Source organism: Cebus imitator, unplaced genomic scaffold, assembly GCF_001604975.1.
Source record: "Cebus imitator isolate Cc_AM_T3 unplaced genomic scaffold, Cebus_imitator-1.0 Scaffold47, whole genome shotgun sequence".
NCBI classification, from domain to species: domain Eukaryota; kingdom Metazoa; phylum Chordata; class Mammalia; order Primates; family Cebidae; genus Cebus; species Cebus imitator.
The window spans coordinates 959,612-973,152 of record NW_016107362.1 but is presented as its reverse complement, the minus strand read 5'-3'; the positions used below and the strand labels follow the sequence as shown (position 1 = coordinate 973,152).

Below are 13,541 nucleotides of genomic sequence, written 5' to 3'. Positions count from 1 at the left end.
TCATATGCTTTTTTGTATACTGAGGGGTAAAGATTTCAGGACATACTATGAAGTGAAGAAAATCAAGGTGCAGGCCAAGTATGGTGGCTCATGCCTGTAATCTTAGCACTTGGGAGGCCGAGGCAGAATGATCACCAAAGGTCAGGAGTTCCAGATCAGCTTGGACAACATGGTGAAACCCCGTCTCTACTAAAAGTAGAAAAATTAGCTGAGCATCATGGTGGACACCTGTAATCCCAGCTACTCGGGAGGCTGAGGCAGGAGAATCGGGAGGCAAAGGTTGCAGTGAGTGGACAGCGCTCCACTGCACTGCAGCCTGGGCAACAGAGCAAGACTCTGGCAAAAAAGAAAAAAGAAAAAAAAAGAAAAGGAAAGAAAGAAAATCAAGGTGCAGAACCATAAGGAGAATATGACGTCAATTGTATAAAATCTAGTCTATTACACATTTACATAGGTTATCTTCTTCTAGGAAGGGAAGGGAAGGGGAGGGGAGGGGAGAGGAAAATCAAGGTGCAGAACCGTAAGGAAAGTATGGCATCAATTGTATAAAATCTAGTCTATTACACATTTACGTAAGTTATCTTCTTCCAGGAAGGAAGGAAGGAAGGAAGGGAGGGAGGGGGGAAGGGAGGGAGGGAGGGAAAGAAAGAGAAAGAAAAAAGATAAAGAAAGAAAGAGAGAGAAAGAAAGAAAGAAAAAAGAAAGAAAAGAAAAGAAAAAGAAAGAAAGGAAGGAGAAAATCAAGGTGCAGAACCGCAAGGAGAGTATGGCATCAATTGTATAAAATCTAGCCTATTACACATTTACATAGGTTATCTTCTTGCCAGCCATTGCTGTGACTACTTTCCAAGCATTCACTCATTAAAGTGCTATGAGATAAGTACTGTCACACCATCTCCACTTAGCGCCGGGGCAGGAGCAGCTGGGTAATGGTTCAGGCTTGCACTGCTGGTCAGTAGTGGGGCTGGGGTTCGAACCGAGGCAGTTTGGCCCCAGTGCCCATGCACTTAAGCATCACACCATGCTGCCTTATAAGACACTCTGTGTCCTCCTAACATACACAGAGAGACACAAAGAGAAGCGGAACATTTGCACAGGCGGAGATTGGGGTGCTGCAGCCACAAGGCAAGGCCAGGGATGCCTGGAGCCACCAGAGGCTGGAGAGAGCATCACCGTATGAACACCTTGATTTTGAACTTCTGGCCTGCAGAACTTTGAGAGAACAAATTTCTGTTGTTATAAGCTACACAGGCTGTGGTGACTTGTCATGGTAGCTATAGGAAACTTAACACAAGGGTCTACATACTTATGTTGATTCAGGCATATGAATCTTTTTTCTCAAAGGATACATAAGAAATATTTACCTTTGAGCAGGAGAACTAAGAGAAAGAAATTATTCGCCTTTGCGTGTGTGTGTGTGTGTGTGTGTGTGTGTGTGTGTGTGTGTGTGTGAGTGACAGGGTCTTGCTCTGTTGCCCAGGCTGGAGTGCAGTGGCACAGTCATAGCTCACTGCCACCTTGACTTCCCCTGCTCAGGTGATCCTTCCACCTCAGCTTCCCAAGTACCTGAGACCACAGGCACGCACCACCATGCACAGATAATTTTTATATATCTTTTTTTTTACAGAGACAAGGTTTTGCCATGTTGCCCAGGCTGGTCTGGAATTCCTGGGCTCAAGCAATCCTCCCACCTCAGCCTCACAAAGAGCTAGAATTACAGGCTTGAGCCACCCTGCCCAGCCTCTTCACCATTTTATGCTTTTTTTCTGTTTAAATTTTTTTTTACTATATATATTATTTTTATATGTATAACACATATATTACTTTTTTTTACTATACATATGAATTTTTTTAAAATAGTGTCACAGTGGAATAAGTATCATAAACATAATCTAAGGCCAGCAAATATACTGTCCCAATACAGACACAGGCAACACATTATTTTGATGATTTTTACATTTTAAAAAATGTTATTTGTCTTTCCCCAGACAATTAATAAATAATATTTGTGCCTACCAACAGCTTTAAAATAAGTTCTGTGACAATTATCAATATCATAAGCTACACATTTGACAGAGATAAGGCTGATAATTTTGGCCAGGCACAGTGGCTCACACCTGTAATTTCAGCACTTTGGGAGACTGAGGCAGGCAGATCACCTGAGGTCAGGAGTTCAAAACCAGCCTGGCCCACATGGTGAAACTGCATCTCTACTAAAAACACAAAAATTAGCTGGGCCTGGTGGCGGGTGCCTGTAGTCCCAGCTACTCAGGAGGCTGAGGCGCAAGAGTGGCTTGAACCCAGGAGGCGGAGGTTGCAGTGAGCTGAGATCCCACTGCACGACAACTAGCCTGGGCAACGGAGCGAGACTCATCTCAAAACAATGTTGATAATTTATATATTAAGTATTGACAGTAAAACTAAACTTCTCTGCTGAATTTTAAAAAAAGACAAACCATAGACTGGGAGAAGGTATCTGCAACATGTATAATCACAAAAGGGTTAATGTACAAAATACATAAAGATTTCCTACGAATCAATTTTAAAATGACTAACAACCCCAGTGGGGGAAAGTGAGCAAAGGATATCAACAGATGGATAAGAGAAAAGGCAATAGAACTACCTCTAACACGTGGAAAGTTATGCATCCTCATTAGAACATGGGAAAATGCAAATTAAGACAACCAGGAGACACTACTGCACACCCCTAAAGTGGACAAAATTTAAAACATCTCATAATATCAAATAGTGGCTAGAACATGAAGAAATAGGAGCGCACATACATGTCTGGAGATTCTGATCTAAGTGATCTGGGAGGGGCCGGGCATACGTTTTATTTCTAAAGCTCTTCAGGTGAGTTCATTCCATTCTAACCCCGTGAAGATCAGGGCACTGAGACCTACACGCTGGCCTGAGCACAGCACCCTCTAGTGGTCTACATGTTCTTGGCTGCACCCTTCATACCCCAGGGCCTGGGAGTTGGTGCAGGTGTTCTTGACTCTCGTTGCTACTTCCAGATCACTGTTCCTTCCCCCAAACCTGCTCCTTCTGGTTGAAGTCATCTTCTGAGCCCCATTGCTTCATCAAGTATTCTAGCACTACTCACTATTGAAATCCAATACCACCCCTTTCATAATTCTAGTGATTTCAATAGCCACATAGAGACTCTTTAATTCTCTCTTTTAATGATCTTGTCCTGCACCCTACCTCAGTCATGCATTCCCTTATTATATCCTAGTTATCATTATTAGCAATGGCTGCACCCCCTTCATAATCTCAGTGGCCTGAATCCCACTTTCCATCTCTCACCTCCAACTCTTCCTCTGATGTCAGCGATTCCCCAGCTTCACTGCACTGGACTGAAAGATCATGCTCCATCCTCTTAAACATTCTTCTGCAGCCACCTACTCCTCTTTCCTCGACGCAGTTTAAATCCAGCTTTCCACTGGACTACACTGAGCTTGAGTGGCTGTACATAGTTGGAGACAATACACACCCATGCTGACTGACTTGCTTGAAATTTATGACTGGGTTCCAGCCTCAAGAGAGTACAGCAATCCTGCTTCCCTAGACCCTTCGCTCTCATGTTTTCCTCTCTCAAACCTCCTCTTGTTGCTTACACTTCCAAAATCTCCTTTTCCTATCTGGGTCCTCTTTATCTCTCTGACAGAATAGCCAAGACTCAGTCTTAGACCACTTCTCTTCTAAATCCATGCGTTCTCATCCGGGTCTATGACTTCAAAACCATCTGCTTGCTGATGTCTCCTCAATTACTAGCTCCAACCCAGATTTCCCTGAACTCCAGAAGGTCATATTCAACAGCCTATTAAATATTTGCTAAAGCATTCTTGCTGAAAACCAACATTCTCCGGTGATGATGCTTTATTTGCACAAAAAAAATAGATGCTACCAGAAGAACATTGCCACATCTTCCCCTGAAATTCTACGAGCCTCCCCTGCATGCGTTCTACCTGCACTTTCCTTGTGCTTTGGAATGAACTCTCTGTGCCAAGAGCCAGCCGATTCCCACTGAGCACTGGATCCCCTTCCTGCTCACCTACTCAAGGAAGGCACTCTTGCAATTATCCTCCCTCTACTGCATCAACATTTTTCTGCTGTGATGTATTATTCCAATCACCTTTCTTCCCCACCCCACCCCCACCCACACCTTTTGGACAGGGTTTCCCTCCTGTAACCCAGGCTGGAGTGCAGTGGCACGATCTTGGCTCACTGCAACTTCTGCCTCCCAGGTTCAAGGGATTCTCATGCCTCAGCCTCCTTAGTAGCTGGGATTACAGGTGTGCACCCCCACTCCCAGCTAATTTCTGTATTTTTAGTAGAGATGAGGTTTCGCCATGTTGGTCAGGCTGATCTTGAACTCCTGGCCTCAAATGATCTGCCTGCCTCTGTCTCCCAAAGTGCTGGGATTACAGGCATGAGCCACCACACCTGGGCCCCGATCACCTTTTAAAGCAATAATTTCTCCCATCTTAAAAAAAAAATCCCTCCCTTTGAATCCACAACATTCCTCTCCTTGCTCCTCTATATACTAGAACTGCCAAGAGCTGTTTACTGACTATCTCTGATTGTCCTCCTCTCATTTTCTCAAATCTACTCCAATCAGGTTTCCTTCCCCACTAGTCAGAAGACATAGCTCTTTTCAATGTCACTGATGACCACCTCATTGCTAAATCCATGATCAATTCTCAATGTTTAGCTTATTTAAACTACTAGCAGCATTTAACATAGTTGAAAGATCTCGAAAAGTTTTCTTATCTGGCTTCTTAGACCCCATACTCCCACTCCCCATTCTCCCTTCCTGAATTTCTTGCTAACTCATTGGCATTCCTTCCCAATCTCCTTCTGGGTCATCTTTACATCTCTGGCATGGAACACCCAAAACAGTCTTGGACCACTTTCCTAACTCCATGCACTCTCATCCTGGTCCTTCAAAACCATCTGCTTGCTGATATCTCCTCGCTTATGATCTCCAGCCCAGACTTCCCTAAACTTCAGACTCTCACATTCAATAGCCTGCTAAATACTTGCTAAACCATTATTGTTGCAAACCAAATGCTTGAATCTTTACTGTCTCTAACTCCAAACCTGCCCTTCTTGCTTCCTTCCTCATATCAATACATAACATTTCTTCTCTTCCGGTGACTCAGACTAAAATCCTTGGAGTAATTAATGACTACTTTCTCTTTTGCTCAAACTCTACCTCCAACCCATAGGCCAAATTGGTTAGATTTTTTGTTTTGAAATATGTCCATAAGCGAACACTTCTCATGTCCTCCACCACTCCCAAGGTGGTCAAAGGCATCTTTGTCTCTCACATGGATAACTGCAATAACCTCCTAACTGGTATCCCAGCCTCCATCTTTTCCCCTCCCTCCTTCATGCGATCCCAGTATGACTAGAGTCAGATACTAGAGTCATACTCAAAAGCCATGAGACTCAAGCCTGTAATCCCAGCACTTTGGGAGGCCGAGACGGGTGGATCACGAGGTCAAGAGATCGAGACCATCCTGGTCAGCATGGTGAAACCCCGTCTCTACTAAAACTACAAAAAATTAGCTGGGCATGGTGGCGCATGCCTGTAGTCCCAGCTACTCAGGAGGCTGAGGCAGGAGGCAGAGGTTGCGGTGAGCCGAGATCGCGCCATTGCACTCCAGCCTGGGTAACAAGAGCGAAACTCCGTCTCAAAAAAAAAAAAAAAAAAAGCCATGAGAATGCCCATCTCACTCAAAATATAAACCAAAATGCCTATTGTGGTTTGCAAGGCACTGCTTGGTCTGCCCAGCTCTCAGGCTCCGCTACGTCTATGATCTCATGTCCTACTCTCCCCTGTTCTTGCTCTGCTTCAGACACACTGGCTACCTTGCCTATCTGTGAATGCATCATCCTTGTTCCCAAACTGCTCCTGTAGTGCCCTCTGCCTGAGACTGTCTATAGATATGGCCACTGTTCATCTCTTCCTTCAGGTCTGCATTGCAATGTTGCTTTACCAGTAAGGACTTCCTTGACCACAGTTGGCCCCACCCATCATTCCCTGAACTAGACCCTGTAGATTCTACAGCCTGCTTTACTCCACCACCTCATATGTGATCTAGTTAGGGTCTATCTCCCTTTCTATGGAGTGTAAGTTCTTGAGAACCAGGAGTTTGCTTTGCTCTTTTTGTATTCTGAACACTACAGCAGTATTTGGTGCATAGCGTATGCTTTCAGAAAAGTTGTGTTGAATAAATGGTAGACCCATAATGAAGGCCAATTCAGCAATGTCTAGTAAAGGGGAACCAGCTATTCCATTTCTAGCCTGGGATACTAGAAAATATATTAAAAATGGTAATTGTAGCATTACATGTAATTGTGTGAAATATGAAACACATTAAAGTATATCAATGAGGGTCCCAGGTGCAGTGGCTCATGCCTGTAATCCCAGCACTTTGGGAGGCCGAGGCGGGTGGATCACGAGGTCAAGAGATCGAGACCATCCTGGTCAACATGGTGAAACCCCGTCTCTACTAAAACTACAAAAAATTAGCTGGGCATGGTGGCGCATGCCTGTAGTCCCAGCTACTCAGGAGGCTGAGGCAGTAGAATCAGGCTGGGAGGTGAATAGTGCAGTGAGCCGAGATCACACCACTGCACTCCAGCCTGGGTGACAGACCGAGACACTGATTTTCTCAAAAAAAAAAAAAAAAAAGTATCTCAATCAGGAAAATAAATTGTGGCACATTTATACAATCCTATGAAGACTGAAATCATGTGCTAGAGCTACATGTACGAATATGAATGATTCTCAAAAATATAATGCAAGTTAACAAATGTACAGGATGTTCTTAATATTCTAAAACGTTGAAAAACAACTATATATGCAATTATAGGTGAGGACATATGCAGTAAATGTGCAGAAATATGAGTGGGATGGGGCTGTGCATGGTGGCTCACACCTGTAATCCCAGCACTTTGGGAGGCTGAATCCTAGCACTTTGCCTGGAATCCCAGCACTTTGGGAGGACTGCTTGAAGCCAGGAATTTGAGACCAGCCTGGTCAACACAGCAAGACCATGACCCTAGAAAAAATTTAAAAATCAGCTGGGTGCAGCGGCACCCTGTGGTTATAGCTCCTTGTGAGGCTAAGGCATGAGGATTGCTTGAGTCCAGGAGTTTGGGGCTGCACTGAGCAGTGATCACACCACTGCACTCCAGCCTGGGTGGCAGAATAAGATCTTATCCCTAAAAAAAGAAAGAAAGAAATATGGGTGGGAGGGATATCCAACAGCCTCAAGACAATGGCTGCCTGCAGAGATGGCAGAGAACGGAAGGGACAGGGTTTCAGACATACCTGTAACAGTGTTTTCTGTGAAAAGGAAGTCTAAAATAAATACTGCAAAAAAATTTTGTTAAATCTTGGCGTCATCACAATATTCACTATATTTTTTACACAAATAAGTATTTGTCATATTATTCTTTACTTTTCCATATGTTTTAAATACTCCAGAGTTTTTTTAATGAACTGAAAAACTTTATGAGGCAAAAAAGTAAAATGTCTGAGATAAAATCTGGTAGGCCTGGAAGCAGCTACATGAGTAAAAGGGCAAAATTTGCAATTGGCAAAACTAAAAACAAACTTGTTGCCGGGATAGCTTGGTTTATTTTCTTTATTGGATAGGTGTGGTTTGGGTCAAAGGACAAAAGGAACTCAGCCCTTTAAAAAGGGAATGTCTGATTGGGCTGTTACTGCTCAGCAGGGCAGGGAAGGCAGGTTAGCAAAGGTGCTTGCTGTCTCTGGGCAGGCAGAAGTCCAAGACACAGACGTTTGCGTATACGCTACACCAGAACACACCTGTTGCATCTGGAACGTAATTTGATAACACTCACAAAGCGAGAACTGGAAGGGATAGTGCAGAGCAATGCTCTCTATTTTACAGGTAGAAAAACTGAGGTACAGAAGCCAAGTGTTAGTTAAGGTTCAAAGTCTTGCTCAATTCAAAAAGGCTGTTGATCTCAATTTAAAGCAGTTTCTACCCACTCTCACATTAAGATAACTTTCCAGTTTTTCTATGACTTTAAAAATAACAGGCTGGGTGTGGTGGCTCACGCATGTAATCACAACACTTTGGGAGGCTGAGGTGGGCAGATCACTTGAGGTCAGAGTTCGAGAACAGCCTGGCCAACATGGCAAAACCCCATCTCTACTAAGAACACAAAAATTAGCCAGGCGTGGTGGCAGGTGCCTGTAATCCAGCTACTTGGGAGGCTGAGGCAGGAGAATCACTTGAAACCGGGAGATGGAGATGGCATCCCTGCACTGCAGCCTATGCCACAGAGCAAGACTCTGTCCCCCTAAAAAAATAAATAAATAAAATAACAAATATTTGGTAGCTTAAAATTTATTATAAAAATTTATATTTAGGGCCGGGCGCGGTGGCTCAAGCCTGTAATCCCAGCACTTTGGGAGGTCGAGGCGGATGGATCACGAGGTCAAGAGATCGAGACCATCCTGGTCAACATGGTGAAACCCCATCTCTACTAAAAATACAAAAAATTAGCTGGGCATGGTGGCACGTGCCTGTAATCCCAGCTACTCAGGAGGCTGAGGCAGGAGAATTGCCTGAACCCAGGAGGCGGAGGTTGCGGTGAGCCGAGATCGTGCCATTGCACTCCAGCCTGGGTAACATGAGTGAAACTCCGTCTCAAAAAAAAAAAAAAAATTATATTAAATATTTATAAAAATATTTAACAAAAATATTAAATAAAAAATATGGCCAGGTGTGGTGGCTCATGCCTGTAATCCCAGCACTTTGGGAGGCCAAGATGGGTGTATCACCTGAGGTCAGGAGTTCGAGACCAGCTTGGCTAACATGATGAAATCCTGTCTCTACCAAAAAATACAAAAATTAGCCAAGCGTGGTAGCAATTACCTGTAATCCCAGCTACTCGGAAGGCTAAGGCAGGAGAATTGCTTGAGCCCAGGAGGCGGAGGTTTCAGTGAGCTGAGATCAGGCCACTGCACTCCAGCCTGTGCCACCAAGTGAGACTTCAGAAGAAGAAAGGAGGAGGAGGATGAGGAGGAAGGGAGGGGGAATGAGAGGGGGAGGGAGGAGAAGGAGAAGAAGGAGAAGAAGGAGGAGGAATATAAGGAACGACCCAATTATCTGTCAATAGGAGAATGATTGAATGATACTTAATTACATATTACAATATCTAAGACAAGTCTTAGAAGAATGGTTGTGGTTGATATGTATTGACTAAGAAAGATGATTATAATATGTAATAAATAGGGGGACATTTACAAAATATGTCAACATCTTGCCATTTTTATAAAAAAGCAAACAAGCTGTTTCTGCGTACATGTATTTATATAAGCTTAGGAAAACTACAGTAGGATCCACATACTATAAAAAATGGTAGTGATATTGAAGGGGAGAGGATGAGGCTGTTTTAGTTAACTTTGAGTTTATAATTTTTTATAAAGAAGAGAAAGCGGAGTGGGAGAAGGAGGAGCAAATCTGCCTTAAATACATCGCTCAGAAAGAATCACTTTTTAAATTGTATTTCTCCGACCTTTATATGAAATAGATGTACACATGTATGTTTACAACACTAGTTCATACTAAACACACTGCGCTTCCCCCTCTCTTTGAGTTCATAAGCCGTATTTGAGGAAGGCTTTAATATGTGGCCTTCCTTCCACGTCAACGAATTCTAATTTTTAAGGGCTGCAACGTATTCGATGTCTGAAAGTACTGTAGCTTACTTCACCAGTCTTACTGGGGGGACATTCAGATTGTCTCCGGCTCCCCACCCCGCCCCACTCCACAGAAACAACTACAGCAAACATCCTTGTACATACATATTTGCATATTTGACTGCCTACTTAGGACAAATGAGCAAATGTGGACTTCCTAGGCCAAAGCTAATGGATCGGAGTTTTGACCCACAGTTCCAAACTGGCCTTCTGGAAAGTGGGTTTTCGTTGTTTGTCTTAAATCTATCACACTCCCACCCACGGGGCCAGGGACTGCTGCTTAACGCAGAATCAGGAGCTCAAACTCTGGCTGAACTTGAGCGACCTCTTTGCAGTGACGCGGCGGGGGTTTTCCGAGCGCTTTTAAGAAAAGGAAAGGGATCTGATGAACCCCGAGACCGGCCCTGGGGTGGGCAGGGGGCGTGCTCTGGCTCTCCGCGCTGGCACAGGGGGTGGGACAAGCCAAGTTTCAAGGAGGCTCGCCCAGCGCGTCCCGGGTCCCTGCAGAGTGGCGGCGGCCGGGCGTCCCCACCGCGGTCCCCGCGGGGCGGGGCGCAGGCGGGGCGGGGCCCCCTCTCCAGCCGCCCGCCCCCTGCCTGATCCCCGCCCGCCCTCCGGCCGCGTCCCCGCCGGCCCTGTAGACGTGGCGGGGCGGGACCCGCCGGGCACTCCCGCGCGCACTCGGCGGCCTGAGCGGTAAGAGCCCCGGGCACCCGATCCCCATCCCCTTCCCGGCGGGCGGGCGAGCGCGGGGGCCGCCACCCCGGGGGGTGGGAACACCTTACAGTGGCGCCTCGTCGGAGACCCACGAATCATGCCCTCTGCGTTAGTGAGAAGCCGTGGTCAGGGAGGACCGGGCTCCGGGGTGAGGGTCCGGGGCGGCGCGGCCGAGGGCCCTGCGTGGGTGCGGGCGTGTGAGTGTGTGTGTGTGAGTGTGTGTCGCTCCGGGTCCACGCTCATGCACACACCCACACGCCCGCACTCAGGGTCTGCCCCCTCGGCCGGCGCAAACCTCCGCGGAGCCTGCCTCGATTCCCCAAAGTACCCAGTCCGGGCACCAAGCAAGTCTGGAAAAGTGCCCCCAGTGGCTCGGGGCCAAGGTAGAGGCGGGCTGCAGGGTCCCCCAGCCCGAGCACGGAGGGAGCAGGTCCCTGTAAGACAGAAGCCTCGTCCCGGGGTGCGCCTGCCCTCGGCCTGGGCTCAGGGAAGCTCAGGCCTTGACCTCCCAGCTCCCCTCGCCTCACTCCTCCCCCGGCAGCCGACCCCTGCCCGGCCTGCTCTTCCAGTCCAGCCAACACTCTAAGCAGGCACCGCCTCCATTCGCAGCCCCTGGGTTGGGTCCCACTCCCTATCCCAGCTCCCCAGACGCCCTCCACCCAGTCGGCTAGCCCTCGCCCTGCCAGCCGGTGAGTATTTCCAGGCACCTCGGACCAGGCGCCTGAAAGTCACTGCCTTTTCCTAAGTAGGAAGACATCTCTCTATGGGCTGTGAGACCATTAGCTATGCCCTGCTGATCCCATCAGTTCCCATCCTAAACATGTTGAAGGACACAGGCAGGTGGCTTTTTAAATCAATGTCTCCCGTGCCCTCCGCCAACCTGCGATAACTGAGAATGAGACAGGCTGTAACTTCAGACCCTCTTTTTGCCGTCTCTGCAGCCTAGTGGCTCCTTTCCGACCCCACCGGTGTGCCTGCGCCTCCTCCCCAACTTTCTTCCATCAAGCCTGAGCTTGGGAGAGAATCTGATAAACTTCTTACATTGTAACCTTTAAGTGAAGGAATGAGACATTAGGGGTGGCTTTGAGGCACAAGTGAGGCAGTGCAGAAGGAATTTGAGGGTGGGACGGGGCCTTCTTGAATCTGAGCAATTCAGACCGTATAAGTGACCTTTTCATTCTTTATTTGACTGGGCTTATACCAAACAGTTTCTCTTTTATTAATCTCAAACGTGATATCTTTCAATTCAGTAACTATCTGAGGGACAGAAACCAAGCTAGGTGCTGTTGGTCACAGCCCTGGAGGACAGAATGGCAGAAGTAAATACTCCATAAATACAGGCAATAGAAATCTGTGCAAAATGTCAAAAACAGAGAAGAGGGAGCAGTTCATTGTTTGGAAGGAGTGGGGCAGATTACGGAAAAAATCAGAATGAAAAGTAACATTAGACATTGGGTGTCTAGAGGAATAGGATTTTGCCAGGCAGCTGGAGGAAAGGCAGCCCAAACAGAGGAACCAGCGTAAGAAAAGGCAGGGTGGTGGGAAGAGTTATGGGAAACAGAGAAAGACTGGTGAGACAGGAGTGGAGGGTACTGGGAGTTACAAAGGGTGGACAGAGATTGCAGCCGGCTTACGAAGGGCTGTGTGAAAGTATTCACACCTAGTGGTTTTTAAAGAGGGGAGTAAATAGGTCCAAAATGCCTGGCAGCCCACAAAGACTAGACTGGATCCTGGGCATGTAGACTTGCCAAGCCTCATACAAAGTGTTACAACCTGATTGAGTCTCTCATCCAGAGTTTTTATTCCTGGTCCTTCACTGACTGGCACTTTAAAAAAAAAAAAAAACTGGGGGATGTGATCCCACACAGGATGTCATCAAATATTTATTCTGCCAACTGAGGCCAGTTTTTATAAAAACCATCCACTGTCTCCACTATTTCATAAAATGAAAGGCATTTTAATACCAAGGAGAAGCATAAAGGCTACACTTGCGAGATGAAGGCAGTCCTTTACATTTAATAAATTTAGATTTATGAAAAACTTGCGATCTTGTCCTCATTTTTCTCTGTCATCACAACTTGCCCCTGGTCCTGCAGGTGGGGTTTGGAAAATAAAAGCATCTAGATCAGTTTGTCCATCCTTACTTTATAGAGGAGCAGGCGAGGAAGTGCAGCAAGAATGAGCGAGTTGTGTGCCCACAGAGATACGGGGACTGGAGGCCACACTTCTTGACCCCTGCAAGGCACAACTTTTGCCACCTCAGAATACCGTCACTCCCTCCTCTCATTACTCCTCCACGCAGCCTCTTGTCTTGGCCTCTCCGACGCCTGTTCTGAATCACTAGAATCCATCCCTGATGCTTGGACGTTTGCACATGCTCTCATCCCGCCAGGCCTGAATCACCACATCAAAGCCACTTTCAAGGTTCTCTCTTACACAGGGTCAGTCTAGTTCAGGCACATCTGTCCTTGATTTGCTATGCTGCCTTGCATCACTTTTTAACTCTTTTGGGTTAGCTCCTCAAACACGCGATTCATTTCTGAAGGATAGTGACCATGTCTTCTGTTTCATACTTATTTTTGGAGCTGTGATGTTGCTGCTTCAATACCTTGCATAGCTCTGGGAGCATTTTAGGTGATGAATGAATTTACTCATGAAAAACTAAGTCATTCCCAGCCCACAAAGGCTTCTTTATACGCCACCCTTCGTCTCCTCAGAGTTTCCTGAAGCAGCCTCCTTGTTTCTGTAGGTCGAGTCTCCCTAGCCTCCAGACCACGAGGCATGGCTACAGTGATCAGTGTGCCTAACCATAAATCAGGAAAGGTTTCTAAGTCTGGCTTATGGGACACCCAGACAGAGATGGAAACCGTCCCAGGAAACAGTGCTTGTCACAACTGTAATCCCGGTGGACTCCAGCAGTCCTTGCTCAGAAACAGCTGTGCATTTCAAAACACACAGTTTCTAGTGGTTTCATACAAAAGGGTACAGTCTAAAAATTAATTACATTTTCCCCATCATAATAGCAACCACAGTCGATAAGGTCTACCAGAACAACCAAACAAACCAAAAA

The 13,541-nt window shown here is 46.3% G+C and overlaps 1 protein-coding gene across 2 annotated transcripts in view; it reads left to right on the top strand.

Moving 5' to 3' along the window:
* Positions 1 to 10,348: 10,348 nt before the first annotated feature.
* FAM114A1 (family with sequence similarity 114 member A1) overlaps positions 10,349 to 13,541 on the top strand; it is a 78,379-nt gene continuing 75,186 nt past the window's right edge. For both annotated transcript variants that reach the window (XM_017527272.2, XM_017527271.2), the window contains exon 1: positions 10,349 to 10,450. The gene's annotated coding sequence lies outside the window, so the exon portion shown is untranslated. The remainder of the gene's footprint in view (positions 10,451 to 13,541) is intronic.